The 21,638-nt window shown below is 41.2% G+C and overlaps 1 non-coding gene across 1 annotated transcript; it reads right to left on the minus strand.

Moving 5' to 3' along the window:
- Positions 1–15,141: 15,141 nt before the first annotated feature.
- On the minus strand, positions 15,142–15,245 carry LOC130950784 (small nucleolar RNA R71). The gene has a single exon (XR_009073727.1). It is a non-coding gene; the product is annotated as a small nucleolar RNA R71 (small nucleolar RNA).
- Between the last annotated feature and the right edge of the window lie 6,393 nt (positions 15,246–21,638).

The raw sequence follows: 21,638 nt of genomic DNA on the forward strand, positions 1-21,638 counted from the left end.
CCTGAGATTACTAGCAAACATATCAAGGCATCTTGTGGAATCAAAGAGAAACTAGAATTCATCAAAATAAGGCTTAAAAGGCATGTTTTTACACTTAAGCACAAATACAGGAGAGATTACAAAATCATGCCAATTTATAGGTTAAATACGAGAAAAGGTTATCAAAATACTCTAAATTCAATACAAGATAAACCCTAAAAATGGGGTTTATCAACCTCCCCACACTTAAACCTTAGCATGTCCTCATGCTAAAATAAGAAGGAACCAAGGGTTATGACATTTATTTGAATGCACTAAACTATATGAACTTATCTAAATGCAATTATCTAAAGCAAATGGAAATGCTTAGTTCAAACAATTCAATTCCCAAGAGAGCATGTGTAATCACAAGAGCTAGGTAGTAGGAATTAAGTCCAAACCACAATTGTATTGAATTATCAAAAAGAGTTCAAGCTTTCAAGAATATAGATAATATGGGTGAACACATGTGATTAAACTTTTGAACCCTCACCGGATGTGTATCCGCTCTATTCACTCAAGTGTTTAGGGGTTAATTCACTCAATTCTCTTCTAATCATGCTTTCCAAATTTTGATTTTCTTCTAACAATCAACACTTATTCAATGCATGCATACATTCATCATGAGGTCTTTCAATTAGGTTGTAATGGGGTTAGGGTCAAGGTAGGATCATTTATGGTTAAGTGGACTAGGATTTGAATCTTTGATTAGCATAGACTTTCCCACCTAACTATATAATGACCTATACAAGTTCAAACTATTCTAACTACCCATTTTCTCACTTTTTCACATACTCATGTATCCCCTTTTTATTTCACAACACTTATGCATTGATTTTATTGAGCTTCGCTTTGGGGCATTTTGTCCCCTTTTTATTATTTTTCTTCCTTTTTCTCTTTCTTTTCCCTTTTTTTTCTATTCTTTTGTTTTTCTCATTTTCACTTTTATTCCTTTTTCTTTTCATTTTTTTCTTTTTTTTTCTTTCAAACTATGCACAAGAACATCAATGCATAAGGTCTCTACATTTAATCAATACATGAGTATGTACCAATTCCCCAATATAAAAATACAAAACACAAACACCCTTTTATCCCAACCAATGTTCCCAAGCCTTACCAACGTTGAATAATAAACACTCTCACTAGCCTAGGCTAATCAAAGATCCAAACAAGGACTTTTCATTGGTTTTCCGCCTTGGGCTTGTAGTGTGCTAAAAATGAGAATAAGTTGTTAAGCATAGGCTCAAAATTGGCTAACAATGGAGATTAAAAGGTAGGCTAGTTGGGTAAGTGGCTAATGAAATAATGGCCTCAATCATACAAATGCATGAATACAAGAAATAAATGGACATATAGAATCAAGCAAATCAAGGATCACAATCATAGAAAGAGAGCAATTTCACACAAGAATGAAAAATAAGTGGTTATAAAATGTAACCACATCAATAGGCTCAAGTCTCACAAGCTTGTGTTCTCAATTCAATACATGATTCACAAAGTATGAAATTCAAGCAAGTTTCACCAAAAATTTTCTTTCAATCAATTGGGTTAATGCCCTATATTTAAATTTCTTGAAAAATCTCAATGTTTGACTAAGCATTGTTGTGATTGAAAAATGCAAAAATTTCCTTAGTTTACCCTTTCCTTTTCCGCTTAAAACCAATTTCTTATGCAAAAAGGGTGACTAAGTTCTTGCAATTCAAAGTATGATTTCTAATCACAATCACAAACTAAGAAGAAAGATATGCAAAAGTGTGTAAAGAAAAATCCAACTAGAAGTATGAAATCTATCATCTAAAACATCTAAAGATATCCATAAGCATCAAAATATCTGAAATCCAAAATAAACAGTAAAGGTATCCAAAATAAACTCAAAATGCATCAAAATATATACAAAAGATATGCAAAATAGGATAACTAGGAGAGTAGCCAAAATGTTCACCGGTCCCCAAGTAATGCTACCGGTGACCTCCCCACACTTAAGATCAAGCATCGTCCTCGATGCTAAACCGGAGGATCAGTGGGAGGCACAACGGTAGGCTCTGGCTCTGGCTGTGGCTGTGGGACCTGCTCCGCCTGGGTCTGAAGTGTCTCTGTGGTGTCTGGGGTAGCTGGAGGGGCATCCTGCAGAGTCGCTGCCTCCGCATCCTCCTCCTGATGATCCTGCTCATCGGAAGCCGGAGAGTCGGGAAGTGGGGGTAACTCAGCACCCAGGGAAATGAGCGCCTGGTCCATCCGATCCAATCAGCGTCTGACATGGAATCTCTCGCGCTCTAAAAACCGGAATAGACACTGGACCAGTAAGTAGGTAGGCTCAGGTGCGGAAGGTGGAGCTGTCGATGAAGAGGGAGCTGCTGCTGTAGAGAAGGATGGGGCTGCTGTAGAGGCCGACGGTCCAGCTGTCCCCACTACCGCTCTAGCCCTGGAACGGCGTCTGGCTGGGGGCCTCTCATGTACCCAACCACCCTAAGGAATAGTAACCTCCCTGTCATCTGCATCAGGGGGTGGTGGTATCACATCATCATCTAGCCAAGGAACCTCAGCTAGGGTAGCCATACTCGTGACCAAGGTGGAAAATGGAAGTAGGCCACGAATATGCGCCCGCCACATGCACTGTCGGATAAGTCGAGGAAAATAGACATCCTTCCCCTCCATGACACACCCAATCAGCAGAAGCATCTCCATAGGGATCTCAGAGAAGTGAGTGGTAGGCAAGACATAGTGGGCAAAGATCATCTGCCAGGTCCTGGCCTCTCTAGTTAAGTGAGCAAATAGCATCTCCTTAGGCTTGGTATTGTTCGCATCCATAACCCATGTAGCATCTGGCAAGCCAATCACGCTCCTAAGTGCCTCATAATCAAAGGTTATGCTGTGTATGGCCAACTCGGCCTGCTGATGGGCGCAAGTACCATCAGGAATATGGCGGCACTGCAAAGCCTCCTCTATGGCAGTCTCAGTAATCATGATCTCTCTACCCCTCAACTGAACCGAATCCAAAGTTGGACGGAAGAAGTTGCAATAAAATTCCTTCACCCAAGAGATGTTAATATCCCCCAAATCTCTGTCAACAAAATCTATACCCAACTCAAGGATCCGACTAGTAATGGACCGTCGGACATCATTGGGGAGGACAAGCTTCTTCTCGGTATTCAGCTTTGTTGTCCGATACTTGGAAAGTCGAAGCTCACAGTAGAGATTGGGGAACTTAGTCGGGTCGGTAGAAGGTAACAGCTGATTTTCTTTCTCTTCGTCATTTAGAGGATTCTTAGCATAATTCTTATAAATGGAGGGAATAGAGGGTGTATAGTGCTTTCTTTTCTTGGAAGAGGTGGCTATAGCCTTTCCTTTATCCGACATCCTGAAAAAGAAATATAATAGAATATAAGCAATAAAGCATGTAGCACAAAGCAAGGAAAGCATATTCAAGATGTAAGAAGAAGTAGTGAAAACTTGGTGTTCAAATAAGCATAGACGGAAACATGAACCAAGAAATCAACACAACTACAAAGTATACAATTTTGAAAAATAGGCATGTTCATCATCACAACTCAAAGAAGTAGTTGATGCATTGAGTAGGGAGAAATGGAGTGAGTAAACTGAACAAGTGAGTGAGTGAGATGTTAGTGTTATGATGAAAGAAAGCTTGCCAACAAAAATACACAAAATGTATACAATGTGATGGTCACTCAAGTCAACAACTCATGTTCATTAAGCAATGAAATTATCGTACCTCTGAAAGAATGGTTAAAGAAGGTTAAATGGGAGTAGAAGTTAAATGTGGATTAGAGGCATGATGACATTTAGGTTCAAAGAAAATAGGAGTTGTTGCTCATGTTCACAATGTCCAAGGCCAAACCCGGAAGTCAAGAGTAACGGAAATTAGCCCAAAAGTACAATAAAGACCAAAATGAAATGAATTTTCTTGAAAATTGGGCAGCATTCCGGCTTAAAATTAGACGTTCCCGGATGGCAACATAGCACAAATTAGCATGATTACAATATCAACTAATCACAGCAACAAAAAGATAGCACACAGGCAACACAGATTGCATACAGAGCAGCTCAAAATTGGCACTTATCAGGCAAATCAACAAACAGAAAATAAACACAAACGGAGCACTTATCAGGCCTAGAATCCTCTATCCAGCCCTAGCTACCTAACCGCAATTATTTCTAACTAATCCTAACATGTAACATTTGAATTCAATTAACTAATAGAAAATTACAAAAGCTAACAAATTTGAACGGTAAACAGAGTATGAATAGGAACCTGGGAGCGGGAGAAGAACTGGGAATGGAAAGGAAAATTGGGAGTGACCGAAAATGGACGGGGGAAGAACTGTGAACGCAGAGGCAGAAGCCGAGCCGCCGTGGACGGTGGCGGAGAAGATGGTGGCTGCGGCGGTTGGGTGTTTGACCGAAAGGAGGAGGAGAGAGTGAAGGCAGGGTGAACGGACGAGAGAGAGAGAATGAGTGAGGTTGATGGGGAAGGTCGGCGGTTGGGTGTGGCGGCGACAGTGGTTGCTGCGGCGGTGGGGTGAACTGGATGAGTGAGAGGGAGAGAGAAAGAGAGAAAGAGAAGAGGGGTTGGGGGGTGATGAGAGAAAGAAAGAGGTTGGCCGTCCGGTGGTGGTTGCCGGCGGAGCAGAGGTGGCGGAAAGATGGGAAGAAGAGGATGGAAATGGTAGAAGGGAGGAAGTGCGCGACTGTGCAGTGCTCGTCGCGTGTTAGGGTTATCCCCTTTTTTGAATCGACGCGGGCGCGCACCTTGCGCGTCCGCGTACATTGAGGAAAATAGAGATCCACGCGTGAGCGTGCAGTGCGCTCTAGCGTGAATTGGCAGATTATGCAAGGGCGCGTGCGCGTACAGTGCGCGCACGCGTATCTGGGGTTGGGCCTGAGGCTTAGAGTGGGCTTGACGCACGCCCAACTCTCGGGGCAAAATCCTAGAGTGGCGGCAGCATGTAAGGGACGCGCGCGCGGCAAGTGCGCGTCCGCGTACGTTGGTAATTTGTGATAAGGCGCGCTAGCGCGATGCGTGCGCTCGCGTCTGTTCCTCCTTGGGCATATGGGCGCGCACGAGGCAGGTGCGCGTCCGCGCAGATTGAGTTGGGCTAGGGGCTTAAGGTTGGCCCAGATCCGGCTCAACTCTCTGAGGCTTGGCTCAAAAGTTGCAGCAGCAGATTGACGCGGACGCGGCAGGTGCGCGTCCGCGTGAACTTCCATGATCTCGCGATCGGCGCGCACGCATGTGGTGCGCGTCAGCGTGGGTCATGTTGGGCTCAGGGCATAGTGTTTGCCCAAGAGAAGCCCAACTCTCTGGAATTTGGGTGATGATGCATCGGCACAGGGACGCGTGCGCGTACATTGTGCGCGCGCGTCCACCCCCCCTTTTTTTTTAAGAGAAATATGCTGAAGTGCTCCCCCTACTGCTCACAACTTCTTATGCATCTACTACCAAACACAAAAATGCAATTCACAAAAATGCAATATGATATTATTCATCTACTATTAAACACAACATACATGTGACTAAGCTAACAATTAAGTTGTACAAACAAATTTATACGAAATATCTACCTACAATGGTAACTCAAATCACTTATTAAGCAAATTTAAAAGAGAGTGGAAAGAGTTTACCATGGTGGGGTGTCTCCCACCTAGCACTTTTAGTTTAAGTCCTTAAGTTGGACATTTTGAGGTGCTTATTGTCATGGTGGCTTATGTTTGTACTCATCCTTGAATCTCCAAGGATCCATGCTTCTCAATTGGTTGACAGAATTTCCAACCATTTTCATCAACCTTGGGCAAAGTTCTACCCAAGATATGAGTTCCCATAGTTGGTCTTCACATAGCGAACCGGGATCCCATATCTTATCTTCACACCCATCCGTTAGTTGAGTTTCATGATTGTTTCGTACGGGTGGTTGACATAAGGGTGATTGACACATAGAATTCTCTTTATTCCACCAATGCTTCCTTCTAAGCCCATATACGGTGATTTTCATACCATCCTCATTCATACACCTTAGAGTCTTGGCCTTTATGATTTTTATACCGAAATTCCAACCACTACACAACTCTCTCCTATTCTTAATTCCACAAAGAGCTCTAAGTTGACCATCATTTTCAATTAAACCATATTCAAGTGAGAAAGTAAAGCTTAGGGATGAGAGTTTTACCCACTTGAATGTTGTATTGGATGGTGACTTGGGAAGGTCCCTACACTTAGACAATGCAAGGTCTACTTCTTTAGGCTCTTCTTTGGTTGTTTCCACCTCTTCACAAACTTCTTCAATTTCAACCTTATCCCCCTTTTCACTTGGCTTGGTGGTGTCTTCAAGAACTTCATCTTGGCCAATGGGAGGTGATTCGATTTGGGATAGGAATTCATTGATGAATGAATCCATCTCTTGATCAACTTCTTCGCAGTCTTCAATCTCAATATACACCATGCCATTTCCGTCTTCCTTGGAAGGTTGTGCACACTCTTTTATAATTTTAACTTCATGTCCAAGGGGAGAGGATTCCATTGTAGAGAGAAATACATCCATGATTGAATCCATCTCTTGATAAGCTTCTTCCAAATCTCCAACGATAGTATGCCTTGGAGGTTGCGCACCCTCCTCAACATCAATATCAAGCTTCTTGGAAGGGTGCTCCATGATGCTACATTCCCATGGACTTTCAACATCTCCCAAATCTTCAACCACTTCTTCCTTTCCTTCAATGATCATAGGCTCCTCCAATTGTTCCAATGCGAAACTTGGTTTCTCTTTCTCTACCGAATTGTCCAATTTTCCCTTCATACTTTGCTCTTCTTTTGACTTTTCACATGTCGTCATAGAGATACCTTGAGTATCCAAACATTGGTGGGCTAAGGTGTGCACTCCCTTGGTCAAATTGGTCACAAACTCAAGTGTATCCCGCTTCATGGCTTCTTGTCCTTGGAGTAACAAAGTGAGAGGATCGTCTATTGGGGCTTGGGGTGAGTAGGAGGGTTCATTATTTTGGGAGGATGGTTTATGGTAGGAAGGTGGTTCTTCTTGGTGAAATTGTGGAGGTGGTGTGTATCGAGGTGGTTCTTGGTAGTAGTGATCTTGGAATTGTGGTTCCATGTATGGCTCGTATGGTTCAAAAGTTGGATGGTGTGGTGAATATGGATTGGGTTCATATGGAAGTGTTTGGTGAAAATAGGCTTGTGAGTGTGATTGAAGTTGATGTTGAGGGTATGGCTCATAGGCATATGGTGGTGGTGCTTGAAAGTTACAAGGAGATTCACCATAGCCATTTGATTGGTGTGCATCATAGAATGGCTCTTCTTCATAGTGCATTGGTGGAGGTTGTTGCCATGAGGATTGATCATATGCATATGGTTCCTCCCACCTTTGATTGTCCCATCCTTGATACACATCTTCATTGAAGTTCTCATCACCTACAACATAGTTGTAATCACACTCATAGCCAAAATGAGAATTCATGATAGCAAGAGAAAAATGAAAACAAAATCAAATAAGAAGCAAGAAAATTAAATCCTAAAACTAGTAAGAGCTAACAAAAGCAAACATATTCACACTATTCACATATATACAATAACCAATAACATAACACCATTGCAACTTTCCGGCAACGGCGCCATTTTGATGATTAGATTTTTGACGGTTTAGAATTTCACTAATGAAATCTCGTTGTAAAGTATAGTTTCTAAACCGAACAATAATCCTTTCATACAAAAGATTGTTTGTCACAAGTAACAAACCCCTAAATTTATAAACCGAAGTATTCAAACCTCGGGTCGTTCTCCCTAGGAAGTACAATAAAGTGTCTTGTTATTGGTTATAAGTTATTTTGGGGTTTTGATAAGAGGCATGAAAGTGAATGGCAATGAAATTAAACTAACAACTAATAAAGCTGTTGGCAAGATATGAGAACTAGAAGTTCTATCCTAGTTATCCTCCTCAATTGTGATGAGAATTGTTCATTGCTCCCACTTAGTTAATGATGAGCGGATATTTTATACGCTTTTTGGGGGTAATTTCATGTAGATTTTAGTATGTTTTAATTAGTTTTTAATAGAATTTTATTAGTTTTTAAGCAAAAATCATATTTCTGGACTTTACTATGAGTGTGTGTATTTTTCTGTAATTTCAGGTATTTTCTGGCTGAAATTGAGGGAGCTGAGTAAAAATCTGACTTAGGCTGAAAAAGGACTACTGATGCTGTTGGATCCTGACCTCCCTGCACTCGAAATGGATTTTCTGGAGCTACAGGAGTCCAATTGGCGCGCTCTCAACGGCGTTGGAAAGTAGACATCCAGGGCTTTCCAGCAATATATAATAGTCCATACTTTGCGCAAGGATAGACGACGTAACTTGGCGTTGAACGCCAAGTTCATGCTGCTGTCTGGAGTTAAACGCCAGAAAAACGTCATGATCCGGAGTTGAACGCCCAAAACACGTCATAACCTGGAGTTTAACGCCAATAAAGGCCTCTACTCGTGGATAGCTTTTATCTCAGCCCCAGCACACACCAAGTGGGCCTCAGAAGTGGATTTCTGCACCAATTATCTTAGTTTATTCATTTTCTGTAAACCTAGGTTACTAGTTTAATATTTAAACAACTTTTACAGACATTTCTGGTACCTCATGACATTTTCAGATCTGAATTACATACTTTTGACGGCATGAGTCTCTAAACTCCATTGTTGGGGGTGAGGAGCTCTGCAGCGTCTCGATGATTTAATACAATTCCTTTGTTTTCCATTCAAACACGCTTGTTCTTATCTAAGAGATATTCATTCAGTCTGATGTAGAACGGAGGTGGTTGTCAGGCACACATTCATGGGTTGAGGAAGGTGATGAATGTCACGGATCATCACCTTCTTCATAATTAAGCGCGAATAAAGAGTTTAAAGTGGTCAAAAGATGTCTAATACAATAGATAAATGTCCTATATATACTAGACTAGCTCCTAGGGTTTACATGAGTAAGTAATTGATGCATAAATTCACTTCCGGGGCCCACTTGGTGTGTGCTTGGGCTGAGCTTGATCAATCCACGAGCTAAGGCATTTCTTGGCGTTGAACTTTGAGTTATGGCGTGTTTTGGGCGTTCAACTCCGGATCATGACGTTTTTCTGGCGTTTTACTCCAGACAGCAGCATGAACTTGGCGTTTAACGCCAAGTTACGTCGTCAATCTTCGAATAAAGCATGGACTATTATATATTGCTGGAAAGCCCTGGATGTCTACTTTCCAACGCCATTGAGAGCGCGCCATTTGAAGTTCTGTAGCTCCAGAAAATCCATTTCGAGTGCAGGGAGGTCAGAATCCAACAGCATCAGCAGTCCTTTTGTCAGCATTTTTCAGAGTTTTGCTTAAATCCCTCAATTTCAGTCAGAATTTACCTGAAATCATAGAAAAACACACAAACTCATAGTAAAGTCCAGAAATGTGAATTTAACATAAAAACTAAGGAAAACATCCCTAAAAGTCGCTTAAACTTACTAAAAACTATATAAAAACAATGCCAAAAAGCGTATAAATTATCCGCTCATCACAACACCAAACTTAAATTGTTGCTTGTCCCCAAGCAACTGAAAATCAAATAGGATAAAAAGAAGAGAATATACTATAAAGTCCAAAATATCAATGAATATTAATTTAATTACATGAGCGGGACTTATAGCTTTTTGCTTCTGAACAGTTTTGGCATCTCACTTTTTCCTTTGAAGTTCAGAGTGATTGGCTTCTCTAGGAACTTAGAATTTCAGATAGTGTTATTGACTTTCCTAGTTAAGCATGTTGATTCTTGAACACAGCTACTTATGAGTCTTGGCTGTGGCCCTAAGCACTTTGTCTTCCAGTATTACCACCGGATACACAAATGCCACAGACACATAACTGGGTGAACCTTTTCAGATTGTGACTTAGCTTTGCTAAAGTCCCCAGTTAGTGGTGTCCAGAGCTCTTAAGCACACTCTTTGCTTTGGATCACGACTTTAACCACTCAGTCTCAAGCTTTTCACTTGGACCTTCATGACACAAGCACATGGTTAGGGACAGCTTGATTTAGCCGCTTAGGCCTGGATTGTAATTTCCTTGGGCCCTCATATCCATTGATGCTCAAAGCCTTGGATCCTTTTTACCCTTGCCTTTTGGTTTTAAGGGCTATTGGCTTTTTGTACTGCTCCTTCTCTTTTTTTTTTCTATTTTTTTTTTCGCCATTTTTTTTTTCGCAAGCTTTCTTTTTCACTGCTTTTTCTTGCTTCAAGAATCAATTTCATGATTTTTCAGATCCTCAATAACATTTCTCTTTGTTCATCATTCTTTCAAGAGCCAACAATTTTAACATTCATAAACAACAAGATCAAAAGACATATGCACTGTTCAAGCATTCATTCAGAAAACAAAAAGCATTGTCACCACATCAATATAATCAAACTAATTTCAATAATAATTTCGAAAATTATGTACTTCTTGTTCTTTTGAATTAAAACATTTTTCTTTTTTTTTAAGAAAGGTGAAGGACTAATGGAATTTATTCATAGCTTTAAGGCATGGTTACATACTAATGATCATGAAATAAAGACACAAAACATAGATAAACACAATAATTAAAAACCGAAAACAGAAAGAAATAGAGAACAAGGAATGAATCCACCTTTAGTGGCGTCTTCTTCTTGAAGGACCAATGATGTTCTTCAACTCTTCTATGTCCCTTCCTTGCCTTTGTTGCTCCTCCCTCATTGCTCTTTGATCTTCTCTTATTTCTTGGAGAATGATGGAGTGCTCATGATGTTCCACCCTTAATTGCTCCACATTATGGCTCAAATCTTCTAAGGAGGTGTTGAGTTGCTCCCAATAGTTGTTGGGAGGAAAGTGCATTCCTTGAGGCATTTGTTGATGATGAACTTCCTCATGTTCTCCTTGAGGGCCGTGAGGAACTTCTCTTGTTTACTCCATCTTTTTCTTGGTGATGGGCTTGTCTTCTTCAATGGAGACATCTCCTTCTATGATAACTCCAGCTGAGTAACATAGATGGCATATAAGGTGGGGGAAGGCTAGCCGTGCCATGTATGAAGGCTTGTCAGCTATTTTGTAGAGTTCATTGGAGATGACTTCATGAACTTCCACCTCCTCTCCAATCATGATGCTATGAACCATGATGGCCCGATCCACAGTAACTTCAGATCGGTTGCTTGTAGGGATGATGGATCTTTGAATGAACTCCAACCATCCTCTAGCTACAGGCTTGAGGTCCAGTCTTCTTAGTTGGACTGGCTTGCCTTTGGAGTCTACTCTCCATTGGGCGCCTTCCACACATATGTCCATAAGGACTTGGTCCAACCTTTGGTTAAAGTTGACCCTTCTTGTGTAGGGGCGTTCATCACCTTGCATCATAGGTAAGTGAAACGCCAACCTCACATTTTCCGGACTAAAATCCAAGTATTTCCCCCTAACCATTGTGAGATAATTCTTTGGGCTTGGGTTCATACCTTGGTCATGGTTCCTAGTGATCCATGCATTGGCATAGAATTCTTGAACCATTAGAATTCCGACTTGTTGTATGGGGTTGGTTATGACTTCCCACCCTCTTCTTTGGATCTCATGTCGGATTTCCGGATACTCATTTTTCTTGAGCTTGAAAGGGACCTCAGGGATCACTTTCTTCTTTGCCACAACATCATAGAAGTGGTCTTGATGGCTTTTGGAGATAAATCTCTCCTTCTCCCATGACTCGGAGGTAGAGGCTTTTGCCTTTCCTTTTCCTTTTCTTGAGGAAATTCCGGTCTTAGGTGCCATTGATGGTGAATGAAAAATAAAAAGCTTAGGCTTTTTTACCACACCAAACTTAAACTTTGCTCGCCCTCGAGCAAAAAGAAAAGAAGAGTAGAAGAAGAAGAAGAAAATATGGTAGAGAGGGAGAAGAGAGGGTTCGGCTATGTAGGAGAATGTGGGGTTGTGTTGTGTGAAAATGAAAGGGAATTGAAGGGTATTTATAGGGAGGGGGGGTGTTAGTGTTCGGCCATTTTGGGAGGGAATGGGTGGGGGATTGAATTTGAATTTTATGGAGGTAGGTGGGGTTTATGGGGAAGAGGGGGTTGATGTGAATGGTGAATGGGGTAATTGGGAAGAGGAATTGAGGTGATTGATGAAGAAGATGTTGGGAAGTGTGACATGGGGAAGAGTAATCACATTCACAAAAACTAGGATTAGAAGGTAAGGTGTGAATATGTTAGGTGGGGATCCTGTGGGGTCCACAGATCCTGAGGTGAGGATCCTGTGGGGTCCACAGATCCTGAGGTGAAAACAAATACCATTCCTTCACCATATAGGCATGTAACATGCCTCCATGCATCATCCTGGCGTTCAAACGCCCATTGGTGCATGTTCTGGGCGTTAAACGCCCATGTAATGCTTGTTTCTGGCGTTGAACGCCAGTTTCAAGCTTGTTTCTGGCGTTCAGCGCCAGATTGTCCTCTGTGTGCGCATCCTGGCGTTAAACGCCAGGATGTAGCTTGTTTTGGGCGTTCAGCGCCAGAAAGATGCTCTGTTCTGGCGTTGAACGCCAGCCAGATGCATCTTCTGGGCGTTGAACGCCGGCCCGTGCGTCCTCCAGGGTGAAAAATTTTTTTCTTCTATTTTTGACTCTGTTTTTTTAATTTTTTGATTTTTTCGTGACTTCTCATGATCATGTACCTAATAAAACACAAAAATAAACAAGAAACAAAATAAAATAAAATTAGATAAATAAAATTGGGTTGCCTCCCAACAAGCGCTTCTTTAATGTCAATAGCTTGACAGTGGCTCTCATGGAACCACAAGGTGATCAGGTCAATTTAAGTGTGGTATTCCCAACACCAAACTTAGAGTTTGGATATGGGGTTTGGACACCAAACTTAGAGTTTGGTTGTGGCTTCACAACACCAAACTTAGAGTTTGACTGTGTGGGCTCTTCTTGACTCTGAACTGAGAGAAGCTCTTCATGCTTACTCCCTTTTGTCACAGAGGGATGGCCATGTGCCTGAAACACAAGGTAGTCCCCATTCAATTGAAGGACTAACTCACCTCTGTTGACATCTATCACAGCTCCTGCTGTGGCTAGGAAAGGTCTTCCTAGGATGATGCATTCATCATCTTCCTTCCTAGTGTCTAGGATCATAAAATCAGTAGGGATGTAAAGGCCTTCAACCCTTACTAGCACGTCCTCTACTATTCCATAAGCTTGTCTTATGGACTTATCTGCCAATTGTAATGAGAACAAGGCAGGTTGTACCTCAATGATCCCCAGCTTCTCCATTACAGAGAGTGGCATAAGATTTATCCCTGACCCAGATCACATAGAGCTTTTTCAAAGCTCATGGTGCCTATGGTGCAAGGTATTAGAAACTTGCCAGGATCTTGTTTCTTTTGAGGTAGAGTTTTCTGAATCCAAGTATCTAGTTCACCAATGAGCAAGGGAGGTTCACTTTCCCAAGTCTCATTACCAAACAGCTTGGCATTCAGCTTCATGATAGCTCCTAAGTATTGAGCAACTTGCTCTCCAGTCACATCTTCATTCTCTTCAGAGGATGAATATTCTTCAGAGCTCATGAATGGTAGAAGGAGATTTAAAGGAATCTCTATGGTCTCTAGATGAGCCTCAGATTCCTCTGGATCCTTAATAGGAAACTCCTTCTTACTTGAGGAACGTCCCAGGAGGTCTTCCTCACTGGGATTTTCGTCCTCCTCCTCCTTTGTGCATTCGGTCACTTTGATTAAATCAATGGCCTTGCACTCTCCTTTTGGATTTTCTTCTGTATTGCTTGGGAGAGTACTGGGAGGAGTGTCAATGACTTTCTTACTCAGCTGGCCCACTTGTGCCTCCAGATTTCTAATAGAGGATCTTGTTTCATTCATGAAACTAAAAGTGGCCTTTGACAGATCAGAGACTATATTTGCTAAATTAGAATTGTTTTGTTCAGAATTCTCTGTCTGTTGCTGAGAAGATGATGGATATGGCTTGCTATTGCCTAGCCTATTACGTCCACCATTGTTAAAACCTTGTTGAGGTTTTTGTTGATCCTTCCAGGAGAAACTAACATATATTTCAAAATATCTTATCTAACTTCTTATCCTCTTATCTTTTTCAAATTTATTTTCAAATCTTTTTCAATCAACTAACTAACTTTTTGTTTGTTTCTTATCTTTTTCAAAACTACCTAACTACTTCTCTCTCTAATTTTCGAAAATATCTCTCTCTTTTTCAAAAATTCTTTTTAATTAATTAATTGTTTCATGTTTAAATTTTAATTATAATTTTCGAAAATCACTAACCACTTTTTCAAAAATTATTTTCGAATTCTCTCTCCTCTTTTCTTCTTCTATTTAATTATTTAATTACTAACACTTCTCTTCACCTCTCTTCATTCATATCCTAACATCCCATCTCACATCTCTGCCATCCTCACAGTTGTGTTTCTTCCATTACATTACATTCTTTGTCTCCCCCTTTTCTTCTACCCCTTTCTTTTTCTACTAACATAAAGGAATCTCTATACTGTGACATAGAGGATTCCTTTTTCTTTTCTTGTTTTCTTCTCTTTCATATGAGCAGGAACAGGGATAAGGGCACTCTTGTTGAAACTGATCCAGAACCTGAAAGGACTCTGAAGAGAAAATTAAGAGAAGCTAAATTACAACAATCCAGAAGCAACCTTTTAGAAAATTTCGAACAAGAGGAAGAGATGGCTGAAAATAATAATAATAATGCAAGGAGAATGCTTGGTGACTTCACAAAGCCAACGTCCAAGTTTGATGGAAGAAGCATCTCCATTCCTGCCATTGGAGCCAATAACTTTGAGCTTAAGCCTCAACTAGTTGCTCTAATGCAACAAAACTGCAAGTTTTATGGACTTCCATCTGAAGATCCTTACCAGTTTTTAACTGAGTTCTTGCAGATCTGTGACACTGTAAAGACAAATGGAGTTAATCCTGAAGTCTACAGACTCTTGCTTTTCCCTTTTGCTGTAAGAGACAGAGCTAGAGTATGGTTGGATTCACAACCCAAGGATAGCCTGGACTCATGGGATAAGCTTGTCACTGCATTCTTGGATAAATTCTTTCCTCCTCAAAAGCTGAGCAAGCTGAGAGTGGATGTTCAAATTTTCAAACAAAAAGATGGTGAATCCCTCTATGAAGCTTGGGAAAGATACAAGCAGCTGACCAAGAGATGTCCATCTGACATGTTTTCAGAATGGACCATATTGGATATATTCTATTATGGTCTCTCTGAGTTTTCGAAAATGTCACTAGACCATTCTGCAGGTGGATCTATTCACCTGAAGAAAACGCCTGAAGAGGCTCAAGAACTCATTGACATGGTTGCAAACAACCAGTTTATGTACACCTCTGAGAGGAATTCCGTGAATAATGGGGTACTTTAGAAGAAAGGAGTTCTTAAAATTGATGCTCTGAATGCCATATTGGCTCAGAACAAAGTGTTGACTCAACAGGTCAACATGATCTCTCAAAATCTGAATGGATTGCAACATGCATCCAACAGTACTAGAGAGGCAGCTTCTGAAGAAGCTTATGATCCTGAGAACCCTGCCATGGCAGAGGTTAATTACTTAGGTGAACCTTATGGAAACACCTATAACTCATCATGGAGAAATCATCCAAATTTCTCCTGGAAGGATCAACAAAAACCTCAACAAGGTTTTAACAATGGTGGACGTAATAGGCTAGGCAATAGCAAGCCATATCCATCATCTTCTCAGCAACAGACAGAGAATTCTGAACAAAACAATTCTAATTTAGCAAATATAGTCTCTGATCTGTCAAAGGCCACTTTTAGTTTCATGAATGAAACAAGATCCTCTATTAGAAATCTGGAGGCACAAGTGGGCCAGCTGAGTAAGAAAGTCATTGACACTCCTCCCAGTACTCTCCCAAGCAATACAGAAGAAAATCCAAAAGGAGAGTGCAAGGCCATTGATTTAATCAAAGTGGCCGAATGCACAAAGGAGGAGGAGGACGAAAATCCCAGTAAGGAAGACCTCCTGGGACGTTCCTCAAGTAAGAAGGAGTTTCCTATTAAGGATCCAGAGGAATCTGAGGCTCATCTAGAGACCATAGAGATTCCTTTAAATCTCCTTCTACCATTCATGAGCTCTGAAGAATATTCATCCTCTGAAGAGAATGAAGATGTGACTGGAGAGCAAGTTGCTCAATACTTAGGAGCTATCATGAAGCTGAATGCCAAGCTGTTTGGTAATGAGACTTGGGAAAGTGAACCTCCCTTGCTCATTGGTGAACTAGATACTTGGATTCAGAAAACTCTACCTCAAAAGAAACAAGATCCTGGCAAGTTTCTAATACCTTGCACCATAGGCACCATGAGCTTTGAAAAGCTCTATGTGATCTGGGGTCAGGGATAAATCTTATGCCACTCTCTGTAATGGAGAAGCTGGGGATCATTGAGGTACAACCTGCCTTGTTCTCATTACAATTGGCTGATAAGTCCATAAGACAAGCTTATGGAATAGTAGAGGACGTGCTAGTAAGGGTTGAAGGCCTTTACATCCCTACTGATTTTATGATCCTAGACACTAGGAAGGAAGATGATGAATGCATCATCCTAGGAAGACCTTTCCTAGCCACAGCAGGAGCTGTGATAGATGTCAACAGAGGTGAGTTAGTCCTTCAATTGAATGGGGACTACCTTGTGTTTCAGGCACATGGCCATCCCTCTGTGACAAAAGGGAGTAAGCATGAAGAGCTTCTCTCAGTTCAGAGTCAAGAAGAGCCCACACAGTCAAACTCTAAGTTTGGTGTTGTGAAGCCACAACCAAACTCTAAGTTTGGTGTCCAAACCCCATATCCAAACTCTAAGTTTGGTGTTGGGAATACCACACTTAAATTGACCTGATCACCTTGTGGTTCCATGAGAGCCACTGTCAAGCTATTGACATTAAAGAAGCGCTTGTTGGGAGGCAACCCAATTTTATTTATCTAATTTTATTTTATTTTGTTTCTTGTTTATTTTTGTGTTTTATTAGGTACATGATCATGAGAAGTCACGAAAAAATCAAAAAATTAAAAAAACAGAGTCAAAAACAGAAGAAAAAAATTTTTCACCCTGGAGGACGCACGGGCCGGCGTTCAACGCCCAGAAGATGCATCTGGCTGGCGTTCAACGCCAGAACAGAGCATCTTCTGGCGCTGAACGCCCAAAAAAGCTACATCCTGGCGTTTAACGCCAGGATGCGCACACAGAGGACAATCTGGCGCTGAACGCCAGAAACAAGCTTGAAACTGGCGTTCAACGCCAGAAACAAGCATTACATGGGCGTTTAACGCCCAGAACATGCACCAATGGGCGTTTGAACGCCAGGATGATGCATGGAGGCATGTTACATGCCTATATGGTGAAGGAATGGTATTTGTTTTCACCTCAGGATCTGTGGACCCCACAGGATCCTCACCTCAGGATCTGTGGACCCCACAGGATCCCCACCTAACATATTCACACCTTACCTTCTAATCCTAGTTTTTGTGAATGTGATTACTCTTCCCCATGTCACACTTCCCAACATCTTCTTCATCAATCACCTCAATTCCTCTTCCCAATTACCCATTCACCATTCACATCACCCCCTCTTCCCCATAAACCCCACCTACCTCCATAAAATTCAAATTCAATCCCCCACCCATTCCCTCCCAAAATGGCCGAACACTAACACCCCCTCCCTATAAATACCCTTCAATTCCCTTTCATTTTCACACAACACAACCCCACATTCTCCTACATAGCCGAACCCTCTCTTCTCCCTCTCTACCATATTTTCTTCTTCTTCTTCTACTCTTCTTTTCTTTTTGCTCGAGGGCGAGCAAAGTTTAAGTTTGGTGTGGTAAAAAAGCCTAAGCTTTTTATTTTTCATTCACCATCAATGGCACCTAAGACCGGAATTTCCTCAAGAAAAGGAAAGGAAAGGCAAAGCCTCTACCCCGAGTCATGGGAGAAGGAGAGATTTATCTCCAAAAGCCATCAAGACCACTTCTATGATGTTGTGGCAAAGAGAAAGTGATCCCTGAGGTCCCTTTCAAGCTCAGAAAAATGAGTATCCGGAAATCCGACATGAGATCCAAAGAAGAGGGTGGGAAGTCATAACCAACCCCATGCAACAAGTCGGAATTCTAATGGTTCAAGAATTCTATGCCAATGCATGGATCACTAGGAACCATTACCAAGGTATGAACCCAAGCCCAAAGAATTATCTCACAATGGTTAGGGGGAAATACTTGGATTTTTAGTCCGGAAAATGTGAGGTTGGCGTTTCACTTACCTATGATGCAAGGTGATGAACGCCCTACACAAGAAGGGTCAACTTTAACCAAAGGTTGGACCAAGTCCTTATGGACATATGTGTGGAAGGCGCCCAATGGAGAGTAGATTCCAAAGGCAAGCCAGTCCAACTAAGAAGACTGGACCTCAAGCCTGTAGCTAGAGGATGGTTGGAGTTCATTCAAAGATCCATCATCCCTACAAGCAACCGATCTGAAGTTACTGTGGATCGGGCCATCATGGTTCATAGCATCATGATTGGAGAGGAGGTGGAAGTTCATGAAGTCATCTCCAATGAACTCTACAAAATAGCTGACAAGCCTTCATACATGGCACGGCTAGCCTTCCCCCACCTTATATGCCATCTATGTTACTCAGCTGGAGTTATCATAGAAGGAGATGTCTCCATTGAAGAAGACAAGCCCATTACCAAGAAAAAGATGGAGCAAACAAGAGAAGTTCCTCACGGCCCTCAAGGAGAACATGAGGAAGTTCATCATCAACAAATGCCTCAAGGAATGCACTTTCCTCCCAACAACTATTGGGAGCAACTCAACACCTCCTTAGAAGATTTGAGCCATAATGTGGAGCAATTAAGGGTGGAACATCATGAGCACTCCATCATTCTCCAAGAAATAAGAGAAGATCAAAGAGCAATGAGGGAGGAGCAACAAAGGCAAGGAAGGGACATAGAAGAGTTGAAGAACATCATGGTCCTTCAAGAAGACGCCACTAAAGGTGGATTCATTCCTTGTTCTCTATTTCTTTCTGTTTTTGGTTTTTAATTATTGTGTTTATCTATGTTTTGTGTCTTTATTTCATGATCATTAGTATGTAACCATGCCTTAAAGCTATGAATAAATTCCATTAGTCCTTCACCTTTCTTAAAAAAAAAAGAAAAATGTTTTAATTCAAAAGAACAAGAAGTACATAATTTTTGAAATTATTATTGAAATTAGTTTGATTATATTGATGTGGTGACAATGCTTTTTGTTTTCTGAATGAATGCTTGAACAGTGCATATGTCTTTTGATCTTGTTGTTTATGAATGTTAAAATTGTTGGCTCTTGAAAGAATGATGAACAAAGAGAAATGTTATTGAGGATCTGAAAAATCATGAAATTGATTCTTGAAGCAAGAAAAAGCAGTGAAAAAGAAAGCTTGCGAAAAAAAAAAAGAAAAAAAAATGGCGAAAAAAAAAATAGAAAAAAAAAGAGAAGGAGCAGTAGAAAAAGCCAATAGCCCTTAAAACCAAAAGGCAAGGGTAAAAAGGATCCAAGGCTTTGAGCATCAATGGATATAAGGGCCCAAGGAAATTACAATCCAGGCCTAAGCGGCTAAATCAAGCTGTCCCTAACCATGTGCTTGTGTCATGAAGGTCCAAGTGAAAAGCTTGAGACTGAGTGGTTAAAGTCGTGATCCAAAGCAAAGAGTGTGCTTAAGAGCTCTGGACCACTAACTGGGGACTTTAGCAAAGCTAAGTCACAATCTGAAAAGGTTCACCCAGTTATGTGTCTGTGGCATTTGTGTATCCGGTGGTAATACTGGAAGACAAAGTGCTTAGGGCCACAGCCAAGACTCATAAGTAGCTGTGTTCAAGAATCAACATGCTTAACTAGGAAAGTCAATAACACTATCTGAAATTCTAAGTTCCTAGAGAAGCCAATCACTCTGAACTTCAAAGGAAAAAGTGAGATGCCAAAACTGTTCAGAAGCAAAAAGCTATAAGTCCCGCTCATGTAATTAAATTAATATTCATTGATATTTTGGACTTTAGAGTATATTCTCTTCTTTTTATCCTATTTGATTTTCAGTTGCTTGGGGACAAGCAACAATTTAAGTTTGGTGTTGTGATGAGCGGATAATTTATACGCTTTTTGGCATTGTTTTTATATAGTTTTTAGTAAGTTTAAGCGACTTTTAGGGATGTTTTCCTTAGTTTTTATGTTAAATTCACATTTCTGGACTTTACTATGAATTTGTGTGTTTTTCTGTGATTTCAGGTAAATTCTGACTGAAATTGAGGGATTTAAGCAAAACTCTGAAAAAGGCTAACAAAAGGACTGCTGATGCTGTTGGATTCTGACCTGCCTGCACTCGAAATGGATTTTCTGGAGCTACAGAACTCCAAATGGCGCGCTTTCAACGGCGTTGGAAAGTAGACATCCAGGGCTTTCCAGCAATATATAATAGTCCATGCTTTATTCGAAGATTGACGACGTAACTTGGCTTTAAACGCCAAGTTCATGCTGCTGTCTGGAGTAAAACGCCAGAAAAAACGTCATGATCCGGAGTTGACGCCCAAACACGCCATAACTCAAAGTTCAACGCCAAGAAATGCCTTAGCCGTGGATTGATCAAGCTCAGCCCAAGCACACACCAAGTGGGCCCCGGAAGTGAATTTATGCATCAATTACTTACTCATGTAAACCCTAGGAGCTAGTCTAGTATATAGGACATTTATCTATTGTATAGACATCTTTTGACCACTTTAAACTCTTTATCATTCGGTCATTTGATCATGGGAGAGGGCTGGCCATTCGGCCATGCCTGAACCTCTTTACTTATTATTTTCAACGGTGGAGTTTCTGCACACCTAGATTAAGGGTGTGGAGCTCTGCTGTACCTCAAGTATTAATGAAGTTCTACTTTCTTTTATTCATTCCTCTTTTATTCTTATTCCAAGATATTCATTCGTACCCAAGAACATGATGAATGTGATGAGTTGGATAACCCTCATTATTATTCTCACTTATGAGCGCGCGTGATTGACAACCACTTTCGTTCTATATGCAACAAAGCTTGAATGTGTATCTCTTAGATTCCCCAACAGAATCTTCGTGGTATAAGCTAGATGGATGGCGGCATTTATGAGGATCCGGAAAGTCCAACCTTGTCTGTGGTGTTCCGAGTAGGATTCTGGGAATCCGGAAAGTCTACCTTGTCTGTGGTGTCCGAGTAGGATTCCGGTAATGAATGACTGTGACGTGCTTCAAACTTGTAACCTGCTGGGCGTAGTGACAACGCAAAAGAATCAATGGATTCTATTCCAGTAGGGGAGGGAACCAACCGGTGATTGGCCGTACTGTGACAGAGTGCGTGAGCATTAGCTTTCACTGCGAGGATGGGATGTAGCCATCAGCCATGGGTGATGCCTCCAGACTGGTTAGCTGTGCGAGTGACAGCCGCATAGGATATTTCCCCGAGAGGATTGAAAGTAGCCACAGCTGATGGTGAACCCCTATACAAAGCTTGCCATGGAAAGGAGTAAGAAGGATTGAGTAGAAGCAG

Source organism: Arachis stenosperma, chromosome 1, assembly GCF_014773155.1.
Source record: "Arachis stenosperma cultivar V10309 chromosome 1, arast.V10309.gnm1.PFL2, whole genome shotgun sequence".
NCBI lineage: Eukaryota > Viridiplantae > Streptophyta > Magnoliopsida > Fabales > Fabaceae > Arachis > Arachis stenosperma.